This window comes from Panulirus ornatus, chromosome 17, assembly GCF_036320965.1.
Source record: "Panulirus ornatus isolate Po-2019 chromosome 17, ASM3632096v1, whole genome shotgun sequence".
Classification (NCBI taxonomy): Eukaryota; Metazoa; Arthropoda; class Malacostraca; order Decapoda; family Palinuridae; genus Panulirus; species Panulirus ornatus.
Window position 1 is genome coordinate 43,584,008 of NC_092240.1, and position 22,059 is coordinate 43,606,066.

Here is a 22,059-nt window from a genome sequence, read left to right on the forward strand (position 1 = left end):
ATGACAACACTCCACGTTGGTGTTGGCAGGATCGCTGACCTTGCTGGAGACGCGTGGATGTGATGACAACACTCCACGTTGGTGTTGGCAGGATCGCTGACCTTGCTGGAGACGCGTGGATGTGATGACAACACTCCACGTTGGTGTTGGCAGGATCGCTGACCTTGCTGGAGACGCGTGGATGTGATGACAACACTCCACGTTGGTGTTGGCAGGATCGCTGACCTTGCTGGAGACGCGTGGATGTGATGACAACACTCCACGTTGGTGTTGGCAGGATCGCTGACCTTGCTGGAGACGCGTGGATGTGATGACAACACTCCACGTTGGTGCTGGCAGGATCGCTGACCTTGCTGGAGACGCGTGGATGTGATGACAACACTCCACGTTGGTGCTGGCAGGATCGCTGACCTTGCTGGAGACGCGTGGATGTGATGACAACACTCCACGTTGGTGTTGGCAGGATCGCTGACCTTGCTGGAGACGCGTGGATGTGATGACAACACTCCACGTTGGTGTTGGCAGGATCGCTGACCTTGCTGGAGACGCGTGGATGTGATGACAACACTCCACGTTGGTGTTGGCAGGATCGCTGACCTTGCTGGAGACGCGTGGATGTGATGACAACACTCCACGTTGGTGTTGGCAGGATCGCTGACCTTGCTGGAGACGCGTGGATGTGATGACAACACTCCACGTTGGTGTTGGCAGGATCGCTGACCTTGCTGGAGACGCGTGGATGTGATGACAACACTCCACGTTGGTGCTGGCAGGATCGCTGACCTTGCTGGAGACGCGTGGATGTGATGACAACACTCCACGTTGGTGCTGGCAGGATCGCTGACCTTGCTGGAGACGCGTGGATGTGATGACAACACTCCACGTTGGTGCTGGCAGGATCGCTGACCTTGCTGGAGACGCGTGGATGTGATGACAACACTCCACGTTGGTGTTGGCAGGATCGCTGACCTTGCTGGAGACGCGTGGATGTGATGACAACACTCCACGTTGGTGTTGGCAGGATCGCTGACCTTGCTGGAGACGCGTGGATGTGATGACAACACTCCACGTTGGTGTTGGCAGGATCGCTGACCTTGCTGGAGACGCGTGGATGTGATGACAACACTCCACGTTGGTGTTGGCAGGATCGCTGACCTTGCTGGAGACGCGTGGATGTGATGACAACACTCCACGTTGGTGTTGGCAGGATCGCTGACCTTGCTGGAGACGCGTGGATGTGATGACAACACTCCACGTTGGTGTTGGCAGGATCGCTGACCTTGCTGGAGACGCGTGGATGTGATGACAACACTCCACGTTGGTGTTGGCAGGATCGCTGACCTTGCTGGAGACGCGTGGATGTGATGACAACACTCCACGTTGGTGTTGGCAGGATCGCTGACCTTGCTGGAGACGCGTGGATGTGATGACAACACTCCACGTTGGTGTTGGCAGGATCGCTGACCTTGCTGGAGACGCGTGGATGTGATGACAACACTCCACGTTGGTGTTGGCAGGATCGCTGACCTTGCTGGAGACGCGTGGATGTGATGACAACACTCCACGTTGGTGTTGGCAGGATCGCTGACCTTGCTGGAGACGCGTGGATGTGATGACAACACTCCACGTTGGTGTTGGCAGGATCGCTGACCTTGCTGGAGACGCGTGGATGTGATGACAACACTCCACGTTGGTGTTGGCAGGATCGCTGACCTTGCTGGAGACGCGTGGATGTGATGACAACACTCCACGTTGGTGTTGGCAGGATCGCTGACCTTGCTGGAGACGCGTGGATGTGATGACAACACTCCACGTTGGTGTTGGCAGGATCGCTGACCTTGCTGGAGACGCGTGGATGTGATGACAACACTCCACGTTGGTGTTGGCAGGATCGCTGACCTTGCTGGAGACGCGTGGATGTGATGACAACACTCCACGTTGGTGTTGGCAGGATCGCTGACCTTGCTGGAGACGCGTGGATGTGATGACAACACTCCACGTTGGTGTTGGCAGGATCGCTGACCTTGCTGGAGACGCGTGGATGTGATGACAACACTCCACGTTGGTGTTGGCAGGATCGCTGACCTTGCTGGAGACGCGTGGATGTGATGACAACACTCCACGTTGGTGTTGGCAGGATCGCTGACCTTGCTGGAGACGCGTGGATGTGATGACAACACTCCACGTTGGTGTTGGCAGGATCGCTGACCTTGCTGGAGACGCGTGGATGTGATGACAACACTCCACGTTGGTGTTGGCAGGATCGCTGACCTTGCTGGAGACGCGTGGATGTGATGACAACACTCCACGTTGGTGTTGGCAGGATCGCTGACCTTGCTGGAGACGCGTGGATGTGATGACAACACTCCACGTTGGTGTTGGCAGGATCGCTGACCTTGCTGGAGACGCGTGGATGTGATGACAACACTCCACGTTGGTGTTGGCAGGATCGCTGACCTTGCTGGAGACGCGTGGATGTGATGACAACACTCCACGTTGGTGTTGGCAGGATCGCTGACCTTGCTGGAGACGCGTGGATGTGATGACAACACTCCACGTTGGTGTTGGCAGGATCGCTGACCTTGCTGGAGACGCGTGGATGTGATGACAACACTCCACGTTGGTGTTGGCAGGATCGCTGACCTTGCTGGAGACGCGTGGATGTGATGACAACACTCCACGTTGGTGTTGGCAGGATCGCTGACCTTGCTGGAGACGCGTGGATGTGATGACAACACTCCACGTTGGTGCTGGCAGGATCGCTGACCTTGCTGGAGACGCGTGGATGTGATGACAACACTCCACGTTGGTGTTGGCAGGATCGCTGACCTTGCTGGAGACGCGTGGATGTGATGACAACACTCCACGTTGGTGTTGGCAGGATCGCTGACCTTGCTGGAGACGCGTGGATGTGATGACAACACTCCACGTTGGTGTTGGCAGGATCGCTGACCTTGCTGGAGACGCGTGGATGTGATGACAACACTCCACGTTGGTGTTGGCAGGATCGCTGACCTTGCTGGAGACGCGTGGATGTGATGACAACACTCCACGTTGGTGTTGGCAGGATCGCTGACCTTGCTGGAGACGCGTGGATGTGATGACAACACTCCACGTTGGTGTTGGCAGGATCGCTGACCTTGCTGGAGACGCGTGGATGTGATGACAACACTCCACGTTGGTGTTGGCAGGATCGCTGACCTTGCTGGAGACGCGTGGATGTGATGACAACACTCCACGTTGGTGCTGGCAGGATCGCTGACCTTGCTGGAGACGCGTGGATGTGATGACAACACTCCACGTTGGTGTTGGCAGGATCGCTGACCTTGCTGGAGACGCGTGGATGTGATGACAACACTCCACGTTGGTGTTGGCAGGATCGCTGACCTTGCTGGAGACGCGTGGATGTGATGACAACACTCCACGTTGGTGTTGGCAGGATCGCTGACCTTGCTGGAGACGCGTGGATGTGATGACAACACTCCACGTTGGTGTTGGCAGGATCGCTGACCTTGCTGGAGACGCGTGGATGTGATGACAACACTCCACGTTGGTGTTGGCAGGATCGCTGACCTTGCTGGAGACGCGTGGATGTGATGACAACACTCCACGTTGGTGCTGGCAGGATCGCTGACCTTGCTGGAGACGCGTGGATGTGATGACAACACTCCACGTTGGTGTTGGCAGGATCGCTGACCTTGCTGGAGACGCGTGGATGTGATGACAACACTCCACGTTGGTGTTGGCAGGATCGCTGACCTTGCTGGAGACGCGTGGATGTGATGACAACACTCCACGTTGGTGCTGGCAGGATCGCTGACCTTGCTGGAGACGCGTGGATGTGATGACAACACTCCACGTTGGTGTTGGCAGGATCGCTGACCTTGCTGGAGACGCGTGGATGTGATGACAACACTCCACGTTGGTGCTGGCAGGATCGCTGACCTTGCTGGAGACGCGTGGATGTGATGACAACACTCCACGTTGGTGCTGGCAGGATCGCTGACCTTGCTGGAGACGCGTGGATGTGATGACAACACTCCACGTTGGTGTTGGCAGGATCGCTGACCTTGCTGGAGACGCGTGGATGTGATGACAACACTCCACGTTGGTGTTGGCAGGATCGCTGACCTTGCTGGAGACGCGTGGATGTGATGACAACACTCCACGTTGGTGTTGGCAGGATCGCTGACCTTGCTGGAGACGCGTGGATGTGATGACAACACTCCACGTTGGTGTTGGCAGGATCGCTGACCTTGCTGGAGACGCGTGGATGTGATGACAACACTCCACGTTGGTGTTGGCAGGATCGCTGACCTTGCTGGAGACGCGTGGATGTGATGACAACACTCCACGTTGGTGTTGGCAGGATCGCTGACCTTGCTGGAGACGCGTGGATGTGATGACAACACTCCACGTTGGTGCTGGCAGGATCGCTGACCTTGCTGGAGACGCGTGGATGTGATGACAACACTCCACGTTGGTGTTGGCAGGATCGCTGACCTTGCTGGAGACGCGTGGATGTGATGACAACACTCCACGTTGGTGTTGGCAGGATCGCTGACCTTGCTGGAGACGCGTGGATGTGATGACAACACTCCACGTTGGTGCTGGCAGGATCGCTGACCTTGCTGGAGACGCGTGGATGTGATGACAACACTCCACGTTGGTGTTGGCAGGATCGCTGACCTTGCTGGAGACGCGTGGATGTGATGACAACACTCCACGTTGGTGTTGGCAGGATCGCTGACCTTGCTGGAGACGCGTGGATGTGATGACAACACTCCACGTTGGTGTTGGCAGGATCGCTGACCTTGCTGGAGACGCGTGGATGTGATGACAACACTCCACGTTGGTGTTGGCAGGATCGCTGACCTTGCTGGAGACGCGTGGATGTGATGACAACACTCCACGTTGGTGTTGGCAGGATCGCTGACCTTGCTGGAGACGCGTGGATGTGATGACAACACTCCACGTTGGTGTTGGCAGGATCGCTGACCTTGCTGGAGACGCGTGGATGTGATGACAACACTCCACGTTGGTGTTGGCAGGATCGCTGACCTTGCTGGAGACGCGTGGATGTGATGACAACACTCCACGTTGGTGTTGGCAGGATCGCTGACCTTGCTGGAGACGCGTGGATGTGATGACAACACTCCACGTTGGTGTTGGCAGGATCGCTGACCTTGCTGGAGACGCGTGGATGTGATGACAACACTCCACGTTGGTGTTGGCAGGATCGCTGACCTTGCTGGAGACGCGTGGATGTGATGACAACACTCCACGTTGGTGTTGGCAGGATCGCTGACCTTGCTGGAGACGCGTGGATGTGATGACAACACTCCACGTTGGTGTTGGCAGGATCGCTGACCTTGCTGGAGACGCGTGGATGTGATGACAACACTCCACGTTGGTGTTGGCAGGATCGCTGACCTTGCTGGAGACGCGTGGATGTGATGACAACACTCCACGTTGGTGTTGGCAGGATCGCTGACCTTGCTGGAGACGCGTGGATGTGATGACAACACTCCACGTTGGTGTTGGCAGGATCGCTGACCTTGCTGGAGACGCGTGGATGTGATGACAACACTCCACGTTGGTGTTGGCAGGATCGCTGACCTTGCTGGAGACGCGTGGATGTGATGACAACACTCCACGTTGGTGTTGGCAGGATCGCTGACCTTGCTGGAGACGCGTGGATGTGATGACAACACTCCACGTTGGTGTTGGCAGGATCGCTGACCTTGCTGGAGACGCGTGGATGTGATGACAACACTCCACGTTGGTGTTGGCAGGATCGCTGACCTTGCTGGAGACGCGTGGATGTGATGACAACACTCCACGTTGGTGTTGGCAGGATCGCTGACCTTGCTGGAGACGCGTGGATGTGATGACAACACTCCACGTTGGTGTTGGCAGGATCGCTGACCTTGCTGGAGACGCGTGGATGTGATGACAACACTCCACGTTGGTGTTGGCAGGATCGCTGACCTTGCTGGAGACGCGTGGATGTGATGACAACACTCCACGTTGGTGTTGGCAGGATCGCTGACCTTGCTGGAGACGCGTGGATGTGATGACAACACTCCACGTTGGTGTTGGCAGGATCGCTGACCTTGCTGGAGACGCGTGGATGTGATGACAACACTCCACGTTGGTGTTGGCAGGATCGCTGACCTTGCTGGAGACGCGTGGATGTGATGACAACACTCCACGTTGGTGTTGGCAGGATCGCTGACCTTGCTGGAGACGCGTGGATGTGATGACAACACTCCACGTTGGTGTTGGCAGGATCGCTGACCTTGCTGGAGACGCGTGGATGTGATGACAACACTCCACGTTGGTGTTGGCAGGATCGCTGACCTTGCTGGAGACGCGTGGATGTGATGACAACACTCCACGTTGGTGTTGGCAGGATCGCTGACCTTGCTGGAGACGCGTGGATGTGATGACAACACTCCACGTTGGTGTTGGCAGGATCGCTGACCTTGCTGGAGACGCGTGGATGTGATGACAACACTCCACGTTGGTGTTGGCAGGATCGCTGACCTTGCTGGAGACGCGTGGATGTGATGACAACACTCCACGTTGGTGTTGGCAGGATCGCTGACCTTGCTGGAGACGCGTGGATGTGATGACAACACTCCACGTTGGTGTTGGCAGGATCGCTGACCTTGCTGGAGACGCGTGGATGTGATGACAACACTCCACGTTGGTGTTGGCAGGATCGCTGACCTTGCTGGAGACGCGTGGATGTGATGACAACACTCCACGTTGGTGTTGGCAGGATCGCTGACCTTGCTGGAGACGCGTGGATGTGATGACAACACTCCACGTTGGTGTTGGCAGGATCGCTGACCTTGCTGGAGACGCGTGGATGTGATGACAACACTCCACGTTGGTGCTGGCAGGATCGCTGACCTTGCTGGAGACGCGTGGATGTGATGACAACACTCCACGTTGGTGTTGGCAGGATCGCTGACCTTGCTGGAGACGCGTGGATGTGATGACAACACTCCACGTTGGTGTTGGCAGGATCGCTGACCTTGCTGGAGACGCGTGGATGTGATGACAACACTCCACGTTGGTGTTGGCAGGATCGCTGACCTTGCTGGAGACGCGTGGATGTGATGACAACACTCCACGTTGGTGTTGGCAGGATCGCTGACCTTGCTGGAGACGCGTGGATGTGATGACAACACTCCACGTTGGTGTTGGCAGGATCGCTGACCTTGCTGGAGACGCGTGGATGTGATGACAACACTCCACGTTGGTGTTGGCAGGATCGCTGACCTTGCTGGAGACGCGTGGATGTGATGACAACACTCCACGTTGGTGTTGGCAGGATCGCTGACCTTGCTGGAGACGCGTGGATGTGATGACAACACTCCACGTTGGTGTTGGCAGGATCGCTGACCTTGCTGGAGACGCGTGGATGTGATGACAACACTCCACGTTGGTGTTGGCAGGATCGCTGACCTTGCTGGAGACGCGTGGATGTGATGACAACACTCCACGTTGGTGTTGGCAGGATCGCTGACCTTGCTGGAGACGCGTGGATGTGATGACAACACTCCACGTTGGTGTTGGCAGGATCGCTGACCTTGCTGGAGACGCGTGGATGTGATGACAACACTCCACGTTGGTGCTGGCAGGATCGCTGACCTTGCTGGAGACGCGTGGATGTGATGACAACACTCCACGTTGGTGTTGGCAGGATCGCTGACCTTGCTGGAGACGCGTGGATGTGATGACAACACTCCACGTTGGTGTTGGCAGGATCGCTGACCTTGCTGGAGACGCGTGGATGTGATGACAACACTCCACGTTGGTGTTGGCAGGATCGCTGACCTTGCTGGAGACGCGTGGATGTGATGACAACACTCCACGTTGGTGTTGGCAGGATCGCTGACCTTGCTGGAGACGCGTGGATGTGATGACAACACTCCACGTTGGTGTTGGCAGGATCGCTGACCTTGCTGGAGACGCGTGGATGTGATGACAACACTCCACGTTGGTGTTGGCAGGATCGCTGACCTTGCTGGAGACGCGTGGATGTGATGACAACACTCCACGTTGGTGTTGGCAGGATCGCTGACCTTGCTGGAGACGCGTGGATGTGATGACAACACTCCACGTTGGTGTTGGCAGGATCGCTGACCTTGCTGGAGACGCGTGGATGTGATGACAACACTCCACGTTGGTGTTGGCAGGATCGCTGACCTTGCTGGAGACGCGTGGATGTGATGACAACACTCCACGTTGGTGCTGGCAGGATCGCTGACCTTGCTGGAGACGCGTGGATGTGATGACAACACTCCACGTTGGTGTTGGCAGGATCGCTGACCTTGCTGGAGACGCGTGGATGTGATGACAACACTCCACGTTGGTGTTGGCAGGATCGCTGACCTTGCTGGAGACGCGTGGATGTGATGACAACACTCCACGTTGGTGTTGGCAGGATCGCTGACCTTGCTGGAGACGCGTGGATGTGATGACAACACTCCACGTTGGTGCTGGCAGGATCGCTGACCTTGCTGGAGACGCGTGGATGTGATGACAACACTCCACGTTGGTGCTGGCAGGATCGCTGACCTTGCTGGAGACGCGTGGATGTGATGACAACACTCCACGTTGGTGTTGGCAGGATCGCTGACCTTGCTGGAGACGCGTGGATGTGATGACAACACTCCACGTTGGTGCTGGCAGGATCGCTGACCTTGCTGGAGACGCGTGGATGTGATGACAACACTCCACGTTGGTGCTGGCAGGATCGCTGACCTTGCTGGAGACGCGTGGATGTGATGACAACACTCCACGTTGGTGTTGGCAGGATCGCTGACCTTGCTGGAGACGCGTGGATGTGATGACAACACTCCACGTTGGTGTTGGCAGGATCGCTGACCTTGCTGGAGACGCGTGGATGTGATGACAACACTCCACGTTGGTGTTGGCAGGATCGCTGACCTTGCTGGAGACGCGTGGATGTGATGACAACACTCCACGTTGGTGCTGGCAGGATCGCTGACCTTGCTGGAGACGCGTGGATGTGATGACAACACTCCACGTTGGTGTTGGCAGGATCGCTGACCTTGCTGGAGACGCGTGGATGTGATGACAACACTCCACGTTGGTGTTGGCAGGATCGCTGACCTTGCTGGAGACGCGTGGATGTGATGACAACACTCCACGTTGGTGTTGGCAGGATCGCTGACCTTGCTGGAGACGCGTGGATGTGATGACAACACTCCACGTTGGTGCTGGCAGGATCGCTGACCTTGCTGGAGACGCGTGGATGTGATGACAACACTCCACGTTGGTGTTGGCAGGATCGCTGACCTTGCTGGAGACGCGTGGATGTGATGACAACACTCCACGTTGGTGTTGGCAGGATCGCTGACCTTGCTGGAGACGCGTGGATGTGATGACAACACTCCACGTTGGTGCTGGCAGGATCGCTGACCTTGCTGGAGACGCGTGGATGTGATGACAACACTCCACGTTGGTGCTTGGCAGGATCGCTGACCTTGCTGGAGACGCGTGGATGTGATGACAACACTCCACGTTGGTGCTGGCAGGATCGCTGACCTTGCTGGAGACGCGTGGATGTGATGACAACACTCCACGTTGGTGTTGGCAGGATCGCTGACCTTGCTGGAGACGCGTGGATGTGATGACAACACTCCACGTTGGTGTTGGCAGGATCGCTGACCTTGCTGGAGACGCGTGGATGTGATGACAACACTCCACGTTGGTGTTGGCAGGATCGCTGACCTTGCTGGAGACGCGTGGATGTGATGACAACACTCCACGTTGGTGTTGGCAGGATCGCTGACCTTGCTGGAGACGCGTGGATGTGATGACAACACTCCACGTTGGTGTTGGCAGGATCGCTGACCTTGCTGGAGACGCGTGGATGTGATGACAACACTCCACGTTGGTGTTGGCAGGATCGCTGACCTTGCTGGAGACGCGTGGATGTGATGACAACACTCCACGTTGGTGTTGGCAGGATCGCTGACCTTGCTGGAGACGCGTGGATGTGATGACAACACTCCACGTTGGTGTTGGCAGGATCGCTGACCTTGCTGGAGACGCGTGGATGTGATGACAACACTCCACGTTGGTGTTGGCAGGATCGCTGACCTTGCTGGAGACGCGTGGATGTGATGACAACACTCCACGTTGGTGTTGGCAGGATCGCTGACCTTGCTGGAGACGCGTGGATGTGATGACAACACTCCACGTTGGTGCTGGCAGGATCGCTGACCTTGCTGGAGACGCTTGGATGTGATGACAACACTCCACGTTGGTGTTGGCAGGATCGTACCTTGTGAGACGCGTGGATGTGATGAACACTCAGTTGTGTGGCAGATCGCTGCCTTGCTGGAGACGCGTGGTGTGATGAACATCACGTTGGTGTGGCAGGATCGTGACCTTGCGGGCTGGTGACAGTTGTTGAGTCGTCCTTGAGAGGTGGATGGATGCAAATGTTGGTGCAGACGTGACCTGGCGGTTGATACATCCGTGTGGAGATCGTGACTTGTGAGAGTGGATGACGTTGTGTGGCGATCGTACTCTGAGACGCGTGGAGTGAATCATGTGTGCGGATCGCTGCCTGCGGAGACGCTGATGTGAGAACCTCTGTTGAGATCTACTGTGAACGTGGATGTCACACCCGTGGTTGAGATGTCTTGTAGCGGGGATATGACACACCGTGGTGGACTGCTGGCGTGGATTGATGACTCGTGTGTGAGATGCTGACTGCGGGATGGTGAAATGTGTGCGACACTGACCTTGTGGAGACGCGTGATTGTGAACCCGATTGTGTGCAGATCGCTGCTTTGAGACGTGATTGTGAAGACCTCATTGTGTTCAGGATCGTGCTGGGATCGTGGATGCTGAAACTCATGTGTTGGAGATCCTACTTGTGAGGCAGGATGTGCCTCAGAGCGTGGAGGTGAACACTGGTGGGTGGAGGATCGACACTTTTTGGGTGGAGTGTAACATCAGTTGGTGTGAGACACTACTCGGGATGTTGGAGACAAACTCCTGGTGTGGCGGATACTGCACCTTGTGGAGACGCTGGAGTATGAAACATCACTTGGTGTTGGCAGGATGTGACCTTGCTGGAGACGCGTGGATGTGAGACAACACTCACGTTGGTGTTGGCAGGATCGCTGACCTTGCTGGAGACGCGTGGATTGATGACAACACTCCACTTGGGTGCAGGATCGCGACCTTGTGGACCGTGGATGATGACAACACTCCACGTTGGGTTTGCAGGATCGCGACCTTGCTGGAACGCGTGGATGTGATGACAACACTCCACGTTGGTGTTGGCAGGATCGCTGACCTTGCTGGAGACGCGTGGATGTGATGACAACACTCCACGTTGGTGTTGGCAGGATCGCTGACCTTGCTGGAGACGCGTGGATGTGATGACAACACTCCACGTTGGTGTTGGCAGGATCGCTGACCTTGCTGGAGACGCGTGGATGTGATGACAACACTCCACGTTGGTGTTGGCAGGATCGCTGACCTTGCTGGAGACGCGTGGATGTGATGACAACACTCCACGTTGGTGTTGGCAGGATCGCTGACCTTGCTGGAGACGCGTGGATGTGATGACAACACTCCACGTTGGTGTTGGCAGGATCGCTGACCTTGCTGGAGACGCGTGGATGTGATGACAACACTCCACGTTGGTGTTGGCAGGATCGCTGACCTTGCTGGAGACGCGTGGATGTGATGACAACACTCCACGTTGGTGTTGGCAGGATCGCTGACCTTGCTGGAGACGCGTGGATGTGATGACAACACTCCACGTTGGTGTTGGCAGGATCGCTGACCTTGCTGGAGACGCGTGGATGTGATGACAACACTCCACGTTGGTGTTGGCAGGATCGCTGACCTTGCTGGAGACGCGTGGATGTGATGACAACACTCCACGTTGGTGTTGGCAGGATCGCTGACCTTGCTGGAGACGCGTGGATGTGATGACAACACTCCACGTTGGTGTTGGCAGGATCGCTGACCTTGCTGGAGACGCGTGGATGTGATGACAACACTCCACGTTGGTGCTGGCAGGATCGCTGACCTTGCTGGAGACGCGTGGATGTGATGACAACACTCCACGTTGGTGTTGGCAGGATCGCTGACCTTGCTGGAGACGCGTGGATGTGATGACAACACTCCACGTTGGTGTTGGCAGGATCGCTGACCTTGCTGGAGACGCGTGGATGTGATGACAACACTCCACGTTGGTGCTGGCAGGATCGCTGACCTTGCTGGAGACGCGTGGATGTGATGACAACACTCCACGTTGGTGTTGGCAGGATCGCTGACCTTGCTGGAGACGCGTGGATGTGATGACAACACTCCACGTTGGTGCTGGCAGGATCGCTGACCTTGCTGGAGACGCGTGGATGTGATGACAACACTCCACGTTGGTGTTGGCAGGATCGCTGACCTTGCTGGAGACGCGTGGATGTGATGACAACACTCCACGTTGGTGTTGGCAGGATCGCTGACCTTGCTGGAGACGCGTGGATGTGATGACAACACTCCACGTTGGTGTTGGCAGGATCGCTGACCTTGCTGGAGACGCGTGGATGTGATGACAACACTCCACGTTGGTGCTGGCAGGATCGCTGACCTTGCTGGAGACGCGTGGATGTGATGACAACACTCCACGTTGGTGTTGGCAGGATCGCTGACCTTGCTGGAGACGCGTGGATGTGATGACAACACTCCACGTTGGTGTTGGCAGGATCGCTGACCTTGCTGGAGACGCGTGGATGTGATGACAACACTCCACGTTGGTGTTGGCAGGATCGCTGACCTTGCTGGAGACGCGTGGATGTGATGACAACACTCCACGTTGGTGTTGGCAGGATCGCTGACCTTGCTGGAGACGCGTGGATGTGATGACAACACTCCACGTTGGTGCTGGCAGGATCGCTGACCTTGCTGGAGACGCGTGGATGTGATGACAACACTCCACGTTGGTGTTGGCAGGATCGCTGACCTTGCTGTAGACGCGTGGATGTGATGACAACACTCCACGTTGGTGTTGGCAGGATCGCTGACCTTGCTGGAGACGCGTGGATGTGATGACAACACTCCACGTTGGTGTTGGCAGGATCGCTGACCTTGCTGGAGACGCGTGGATGTGATGACAACACTCCACGTTGGTGCTGGCAGGATCGCTGACCTTGCTGGAGACGCGTGGATGTGATGACAACACTCCACGTTGGTGCTGGCAGGATCGCTGACCTTGCTGGAGACGCGTGGATGTGATGACAACACTCCACGTTGGTGTTGGCAGGATCGCTGACCTTGCTGGAGACGCGTGGATGTGATGACAACACTCCACGTTGGTGCTGGCAGGATCGCTGACCTTGCTGGAGACGCGTGGATGTGATGACAACACTCCACGTTGGTGTTGGCAGGATCGCTGACCTTGCTGGAGACGCGTGGATGTGATGACAACACTCCACGTTGGTGTTGGCAGGATCGCTGACCTTGCTGGAGACGCGTGGATGTGATGACAACACTCCACGTTGGTGTTGGCAGGATCGCTGACCTTGCTGGAGACGCGTGGATGTGATGACAACACTCCACGTTGGTGTTGGCAGGATCGCTGACCTTGCTGGAGACGCGTGGATGTGATGACAACACTCCACGTTGGTGTTGGCAGGATCGCTGACCTTGCTGGAGACGCGTGGATGTGATGACAACACTCCACGTTGGTGCTGGCAGGATCGCTGACCTTGCTGGAGACGCGTGGATGTGATGACAACACTCCACGTTGGTGTTGGCAGGATCGCTGACCTTGCTGGAGACGCGTGGATGTGATGACAACACTCCACGTTGGTGTTGGCAGGATCGCTGACCTTGCTGGAGACGCGTGGATGTGATGACAACACTCCACGTTGGTGTTGGCAGGATCGCTGACCTTGCTGGAGACGCGTGGATGTGATGACAACACTCCACGTTGGTGTTGGCAGGATCGCTGACCTTGCTGGAGACGCGTGGATGTGATGACAACACTCCACGTTGGTGTTGGCAGGATCGCTGACCTTGCTGGAGACGCGTGGATGTGATGACAACACTCCACGTTGGTGTTGGCAGGATCGCTGACCTTGCTGGAGACGCGTGGATGTGATGACAACACTCCACGTTGGTGTTGGCAGGATCGCTGACCTTGCTGGAGACGCGTGGATGTGATGACAACACTCCACGTTGGTGTTGGCAGGATCGCTGACCTTGCTGGAGACGCGTGGATGTGATGACAACACTCCACGTTGGTGTTGGCAGGATCGCTGACCTTGCTGGAGACGCGTGGATGTGATGACAACACTCCACGTTGGTGTTGGCAGGATCGCTGACCTTGCTGGAGACGCGTGGATGTGATGACAACACTCCACGTTGGTGTTGGCAGGATCGCTGACCTTGCTGGAGACGCGTGGATGTGATGACAACACTCCACGTTGGTGCTGGCAGGATCGCTGACCTTGCTGGAGACGCGTGGATGTGATGACAACACTCCACGTTGGTGTTGGCAGGATCGCTGACCTTGCTGGAGACGCGTGGATGTGATGACAACACTCCACGTTGGTGTTGGCAGGATCGCTGACCTTGCTGGAGACGCGTGGATGTGATGACAACACTCCACGTTGGTGTTGGCAGGATCGCTGACCTTGCTGGAGACGCGTGGATGTGATGACAACACTCCACGTTGGTGTTGGCAGGATCGCTGACCTTGCTGGAGACGCGTGGATGTGATGACAACACTCCACGTTGGTGCTGGCAGGATCGCTGACCTTGCTGGAGACGCGTGGATGTGATGACAACACTCCACGTTGGTGTTGGCAGGATCGCTGACCTTGCTGGAGACGCGTGGATGTGATGACAACACTCCACGTTGGTGTTGGCAGGATCGCTGACCTTGCTGGAGACGCGTGGATGTGATGACAACACTCCACGTTGGTGTTGGCAGGATCGCTGACCTTGCTGGAGACGCGTGGATGTGATGACAACACTCCACGTTGGTGTTGGCAGGATCGCTGACCTTGCTGGAGACGCGTGGATGTGATGACAACACTCCACGTTGGTGTTGGCAGGATCGCTGACCTTGCTGGAGACGCGTGGATGTGATGACAACACTCCACGTTGGTGTTGGCAGGATCGCTGACCTTGCTGGAGACGCGTGGATGTGATGACAACACTCCACGTTGGTGCTGGCAGGATCGCTGACCTTGCTGGAGACGCGTGGATGTGATGACAACACTCCACGTTGGTGTTGGCAGGATCGCTGACCTTGCTGGAGACGCGTGGATGTGATGACAACACTCCACGTTGGTGTTGGCAGGATCGCTGACCTTGCTGGAGACGCGTGGATGTGATGACAACACTCCACGTTGGTGTTGGCAGGATCGCTGACCTTGCTGGAGACGCGTGGATGTGATGACAACACTCCACGTTGGTGTTGGCAGGATCGCTGACCTTGCTGGAGACGCGTGGATGTGATGACAACACTCCACGTTGGTGTTGGCAGGATCGCTGACCTTGCTGGAGACGCGTGGATGTGATGACAACACTCCACGTTGGTGTTGGCAGGATCGCTGACCTTGCTGGAGACGCGTGGATGTGATGACAACACTCCACGTTGGTGTTGGCAGGATCGCTGACCTTGCTGGAGACGCGTGGATGTGATGACAACACTCCACGTTGGTGTTGGCAGGATCGCTGACCTTGCTGGAGACGCGTGGATGTGATGACAACACTCCACGTTGGTGTTGGCAGGATCGCTGACCTTGCTGGAGACGCGTGGATGTGATGACAACACTCCACGTTGGTGTTGGCAGGATCGCTGACCTTGCTGGAGACGCGTGGATGTGATGACAACACTCCACGTTGGTGTTGGCAGGATCGCTGACCTTGCTGGAGACGCGTGGATGTGATGACAACACTCCACGTTGGTGTTGGCAGGATCGCTGACCTTGCTGGAGACGCGTGGATGTGATGACAACACTCCACGTTGGTGTTGGCAGGATCGCTGACCTTGCTGGAGACGCGTGGATGTGATGACAACACTCCACGTTGGTGTTGGCAGGATCGCTGACCTTGCTGGAGACGCGTGGATGTGATGACAACACTCCACGTTGGTGTTGGCAGGATCGCTGACCTTGCTGGAGACGCGTGGATGTGATGACAACACTCCACGTTGGTGTTGGCAGGATCGCTGACCTTGCTGGAGACGCGTGGATGTGATGACAACACTCCACGTTGGTGTTGGCAGGATCGCTGACCTTGCTGGAGACGCGTGGATGTGATGACAACACTCCACGTTGGTGTTGGCAGGATCGCTGACCTTGCTGGAGACGCGTGGATGTGATGACAACACTCCACGTTGGTGTTGGCAGGATCGCTGACCTTGCTGGAGACGCGTGGATGTGATGACAACACTCCACGTTGGTGTTGGCAGGATCGCTGACCTTGCTGGAGACGCGTGGATGTGATGACAACACTCCACGTTGGTGTTGGCAGGATCGCTGACCTTGCTGGAGACGCGTGGATGTGATGACAACACTCCACGTTGGTGTTGGCAGGATCGCTGACCTTGCTGGAGACGCGTGGATGTGATGACAACACTCCACGTTGGTGTTGGCAGGATCGCTGACCTTGCTGGAGACGCGTGGATGTGATGACAACACTCCACGTTGGTGTTGGCAGGATCGCTGACCTTGCTGGAGACGCGTGGATGTGATGACAACACTCCACGTTGGTGTTGGCAGGATCGCTGACCTTGCTGGAGACGCGTGGATGTGATGACAACACTCCACGTTGGTGTTGGCAGGATCGCTGACCTTGCTGGAGACGCGTGGATGTGATGACAACACTCCACGTTGGTGTTGGCAGGATCGCTGACCTTGCTGGAGACGCGTGGATGTGATGACAACACTCCACGTTGGTGTTGGCAGGATCGCTGACCTTGCTGGAGACGCGTGGATGTGATGACAACACTCCACGTTGGTGTTGGCAGGATCGCTGACCTTGCTGGAGACGCGTGGATGTGATGACAACACTCCACGTTGGTGTTGGCAGGATCGCTGACCTTGCTGGAGACGCGTGGATGTGATGACAACACTCCACGTTGGTGCTGGCAGGATCGCTGACCTTGCTGGAGACGCGTGGATGTGATGACAACACTCCACGTTGGTGTTGGCAGGATCGCTGACCTTGCTGGAGACGCGTGGATGTGATGACAACACTCCACGTTGGTGTTGGCAGGATCGCTGACCTTGCTGGAGACGCGTGGATGTGATGACAACACTCCACGTTGGTGTTGGCAGGATCGCTGACCTTGCTGGAGACGCGTGGATGTGATGACAACACTCCACGTTGGTGTTGGCAGGATCGCTGACCTTGCTGGAGACGCGTGGATGTGATGACAACACTCCACGTTGGTGTTGGCAGGATCGCTGACCTTGCTGGAGACGCGTGGATGTGATGACAACACTCCACGTTGGTGTTGGCAGGATCGCTGACCTTGCTGGAGACGCGTGGATGTGATGACAACACTCCACGTTGGTGTTGGCAGGATCGCTGACCTTGCTGGAGACGCGTGGATGTGATGACAACACTCCACGTTGGTGTTGGCAGGATCGCTGACCTTGCTGGAGACGCGTGGATGTGATGACAACACTCCACGTTGGTGTTGGCAGGATCGCTGACCTTGCTGGAGACGCGTGGATGTGATGACAACACTCCACGTTGGTGTTGGCAGGATCGCTGACCTTGCTGGAGACGCGTGGATGTGATGACAACACTCCACGTTGGTGTTGGCAGGATCGCTGACCTTGCTGGAGACGCGTGGATGTGATGACAACACTCCACGTTGGTGTTGGCAGGATCGCTGACCTTGCTGGAGACGCGTGGATGTGATGACAACACTCCACGTTGGTGTTGGCAGGATCGCTGACCTTGCTGGAGACGCGTGGATGTGATGACAACACTCCACGTTGGTGTTGGCAGGATCGCTGACCTTGCTGGAGACGCGTGGATGTGATGACAACACTCCACGTTGGTGTTGGCAGGATCGCTGACCTTGCTGGAGACGCGTGGATGTGATGACAACACTCCACGTTGGTGTTGGCAGGATCGCTGACCTTGCTGGAGACGCGTGGATGTGATGACAACACTCCACGTTGGTGTTGGCAGGATCGCTGACCTTGCTGGAGACGCGTGGATGTGATGACAACACTCCACGTTGGTGTTGGCAGGATCGCTGACCTTGCTGGAGACGCGTGGATGTGATGACAACACTCCACGTTGGTGTTGGCAGGATCGCTGACCTTGCTGGAGACGCGTGGATGTGATGACAACACTCCACGTTGGTGTTGGCAGGATCGCTGACCTTGCTGGAGACGCGTGGATGTGATGACAACACTCCACGTTGGTGTTGGCAGGATCGCTGACCTTGCTGGAGACGCGTGGATGTGATGACAACACTCCACGTTGGTGTTGGCAGGATCGCTGACCTTGCTGGAGACGCGTGGATGTGATGACAACACTCCACGTTGGTGTTGGCAGGATCGCTGACCTTGCTGGAGACGCGTGGATGTGATGACAACACTCCACGTTGGTGTTGGCAGGATCGCTGACCTTGCTGGAGACGCGTGGATGTGATGACAACACTCCACGTTGGTGCTGGCAGGATCGCTGACCTTGCTGGAGACGCGTGGATGTGATGACAACACTCCACGTTGGTGTTGGCAGGATCGCTGACCTTGCTGGAGACGCGTGGATGTGATGACAACACTCCACGTTGGTGTTGGCAGGATCGCTGACCTTGCTGGAGACGCGTGGATGTGATGACAACACTCCACGTTGGTGTTGGCAGGATCGCTGACCTTGCTGGAGACGCGTGGATGTGATGACAACACTCCACGTTGGTGTTGGCAGGATCGCTGACCTTGCTGGAGACGCGTGGATGTGATGACAACACTCCACGTTGGTGCTGGCAGGATCGCTGACCTTGCTGGAGACGCGTGGATGTGATGACAACACTCCACGTTGGTGTTGGCAGGATCGCTGACCTTGCTGGAGACGCGTGGATGTGATGACAACACTCCACGTTGGTGTTGGCAGGATCGCTGACCTTGCTGGAGACGCGTGGATGTGATGACAACACTCCACGTTGGTGTTGGCAGGATCGCTGACCTTGCTGGAGACGCGTGGATGTGATGACAACACTCCACGTTGGTGTTGGCAGGATCGCTGACCTTGCTGGAGACGCGTGGATGTGATGACAACACTCCACGTTGGTGTTGGCAGGATCGCTGACCTTGCTGGAGACGCGTGGATGTGATGACAACACTCCACGTTGGTGTTGGCAGGATCGCTGACCTTGCTGGAGACGCGTGGATGTGATGACAACACTCCACGTTGGTGTTGGCAGGATCGCTGACCTTGCTGAGACGCGTGGATGTGATGACAACACTCCACGTTGGTGTTGGCAGGATCGCTGACCTTGCTGGAGACGCGTGGATGTGATGACAACACTCCACGTTGGTGTTGGCAGGATCGCTGACCTTGCTGGAGACGCGTGGATGTGATGACAACACTCCACGTTGGTGTTGGCAGGATCGCTGACCTTGCTGGAGACGCGTGGATGTGATGACAACACTCCACGTTGGTGTTGGCAGGATCGCTGACCTTGCTGGAGACGCGTGGATGTGATGACAACACTCCACGTTGGTGTTGGCAGGATCGCTGACCTTGCTGGAGACGCGTGGATGTGATGACAACACTCCACGTTGGTGTTGGCAGGATCGCTGACCTTGCTGGAGACGCGTGGATGTGATGACAACACTAAATATTGGTGTTGGCAGGATCGCTGACCTTGCTGGAGACGCTTGGATGTGATGACAACACTCCACGTTGGTGTTGGCAGGATCGCTGACCTTGCTTTAGACGCGTGGATGTGATGACAACACTCCACGTTGGTGTTGGCAGGATCGCTGACCTTGCTGGAGACGCGTGGATGTGATGACAACACTCCACGTTGGTGTTGGCAGGATCGCTGACCTTGCTGGAGACGCGTGGATGTGATGACAACACTCCACGTTGGTGTTGGCAGGATCGCTGACCTTGCTGGAGACGCGTGGATGTGATGACAACACTCCACGTTGGTGTTGGCAGGATCGCTGACCTTGCTGGAGACGCGTGGATGTGATGACAACACTCACGTTGGTGTTGGCAGGATCGCTGACCTTGCTGGAGACGCGTGGATGTGATGACAACACTCCACGTTGGTGTTGGCAGGATCGCTGACCTTGCTGGAGACGCGTGGATGTGATGACAACACTCCACGTTGGTGCTGGCAGGATCGCTGACCTTGCTGTAGACGCGTGGATGTGATGACAACACTCCACATGGTGTTGGCAGGGTTGCTGACCTTGCTGGAGTCGCGTGGATGTGATGACAACACTCCACGTTGGTGCTGGCAGGATCGCTGACCTTGCTGGAGATGCGTGGATGTGATGACAACACTCCAGGTTGGTGCTGGCAGGATCGCTGACATTGCTGGAGACGCATGGATGTGATGACAACACTCCACGTTGGTGTTACCAGGATCGCTGACCTTGCTGGAGACGCGTGGATGAGATGACAACACTCCACGTTGGTGTTGGCAGGATCGCTGACCTTGCTTTAGACGCGTGGATGTGATGACAACACTACACGTTGGTGTTGGAAGGATCGCTGACCTTGCTGGAGACGCGTGGATGTGATGACAACACTCGACGTTGGTGTTGGCAGGATCGCTGACCTTGCTGGAGACGCGTGGATGTGATGAAAACACTCCACGTTGGTGTTGGCAGGATCGCTGACCTTGCAAGTGACGCGTGGATATAATGAAAACACTACACGTTGGTGTTGGCAGGATCGCTGACCTTGCTGGAGACGCGTGGATGTGATGACAACACTCCACGTTGGTGTTGGCAGGATCGCTGACCTTGCTGGAGACGCGTGGATGTGATGACAACACTCCACGTTGGTGTTGGCAGGATCGCTGACCTTGCTGGAGACGCGTGGATGTGATGACAACACTCCACGTTGGTGTTGGCAGGATCGCTGACCTTGCTGGAGACGCGTGGATGTGATGACAACACTCCACGTTGGTGCTGGCAGGATCGCTGACCTTGCTGGAGACGCGTGGATGTGATGACAACACTCCACGTTGGTGTTGGCAGGATCGCTGACCTTGCTGGAGACGCGTGGATGTGATGACAACACTCCACGTTGGTGCTGGCAGGATCGCTGACCTTGCTGGAGACGCGTGGATGTGATGACAACACTCCACGTTGGTGCTGGCAGGATCGCTGACCTTGCTGGAGACGCGTGGATGTGATGACAACACTCCACGTTGGTGCTGGCAGGATCGCTGACCTTGCTGGAGACGCGTGGATGTGATGACAACACTCCACGTTGGTGTTGGCAGGATCGCTGACCTTGCTGGAGACGCGTGGATGTGATGACAACACTCCACGTTGGTGTTGGCAGGATCGCTGACCTTGCTGGAGACGCGTGGATGTGATGACAACACTCCACGTTGGTGCTGGCAGGATCGCTGACCTTGCTGGAGACGCGTGGATGTGATGACAACACTCCACGTTGGTGTTGGCAGGATCGCTGACCTTGCTGGAGACGCGTGGATGTGATGACAACACTCCACGTTGGTGTTGGCAGGATCGCTGACCTTGCTGGAGACGCGTGGATGTGATGACAACACTCCACGTTGGTGTTGGCAGGATCGCTGACCTTGCTGGAGACGCGTGGATGTGATGACAACACTCCACGTTGGTGTTGGCAGGATCGCTGACCTTGCTGGAGACGCGTGGATGTGATGACAACACTCCACGTTGGTGTTGGCAGGATCGCTGACCTTGCTGGAGACGCGTGGATGTGATGACAACACTCCACGTTGGTGCTGGCAGGATCGCTGACCTTGCTGGAGACGCGTGGATGTGATGACAACACTCCACGTTG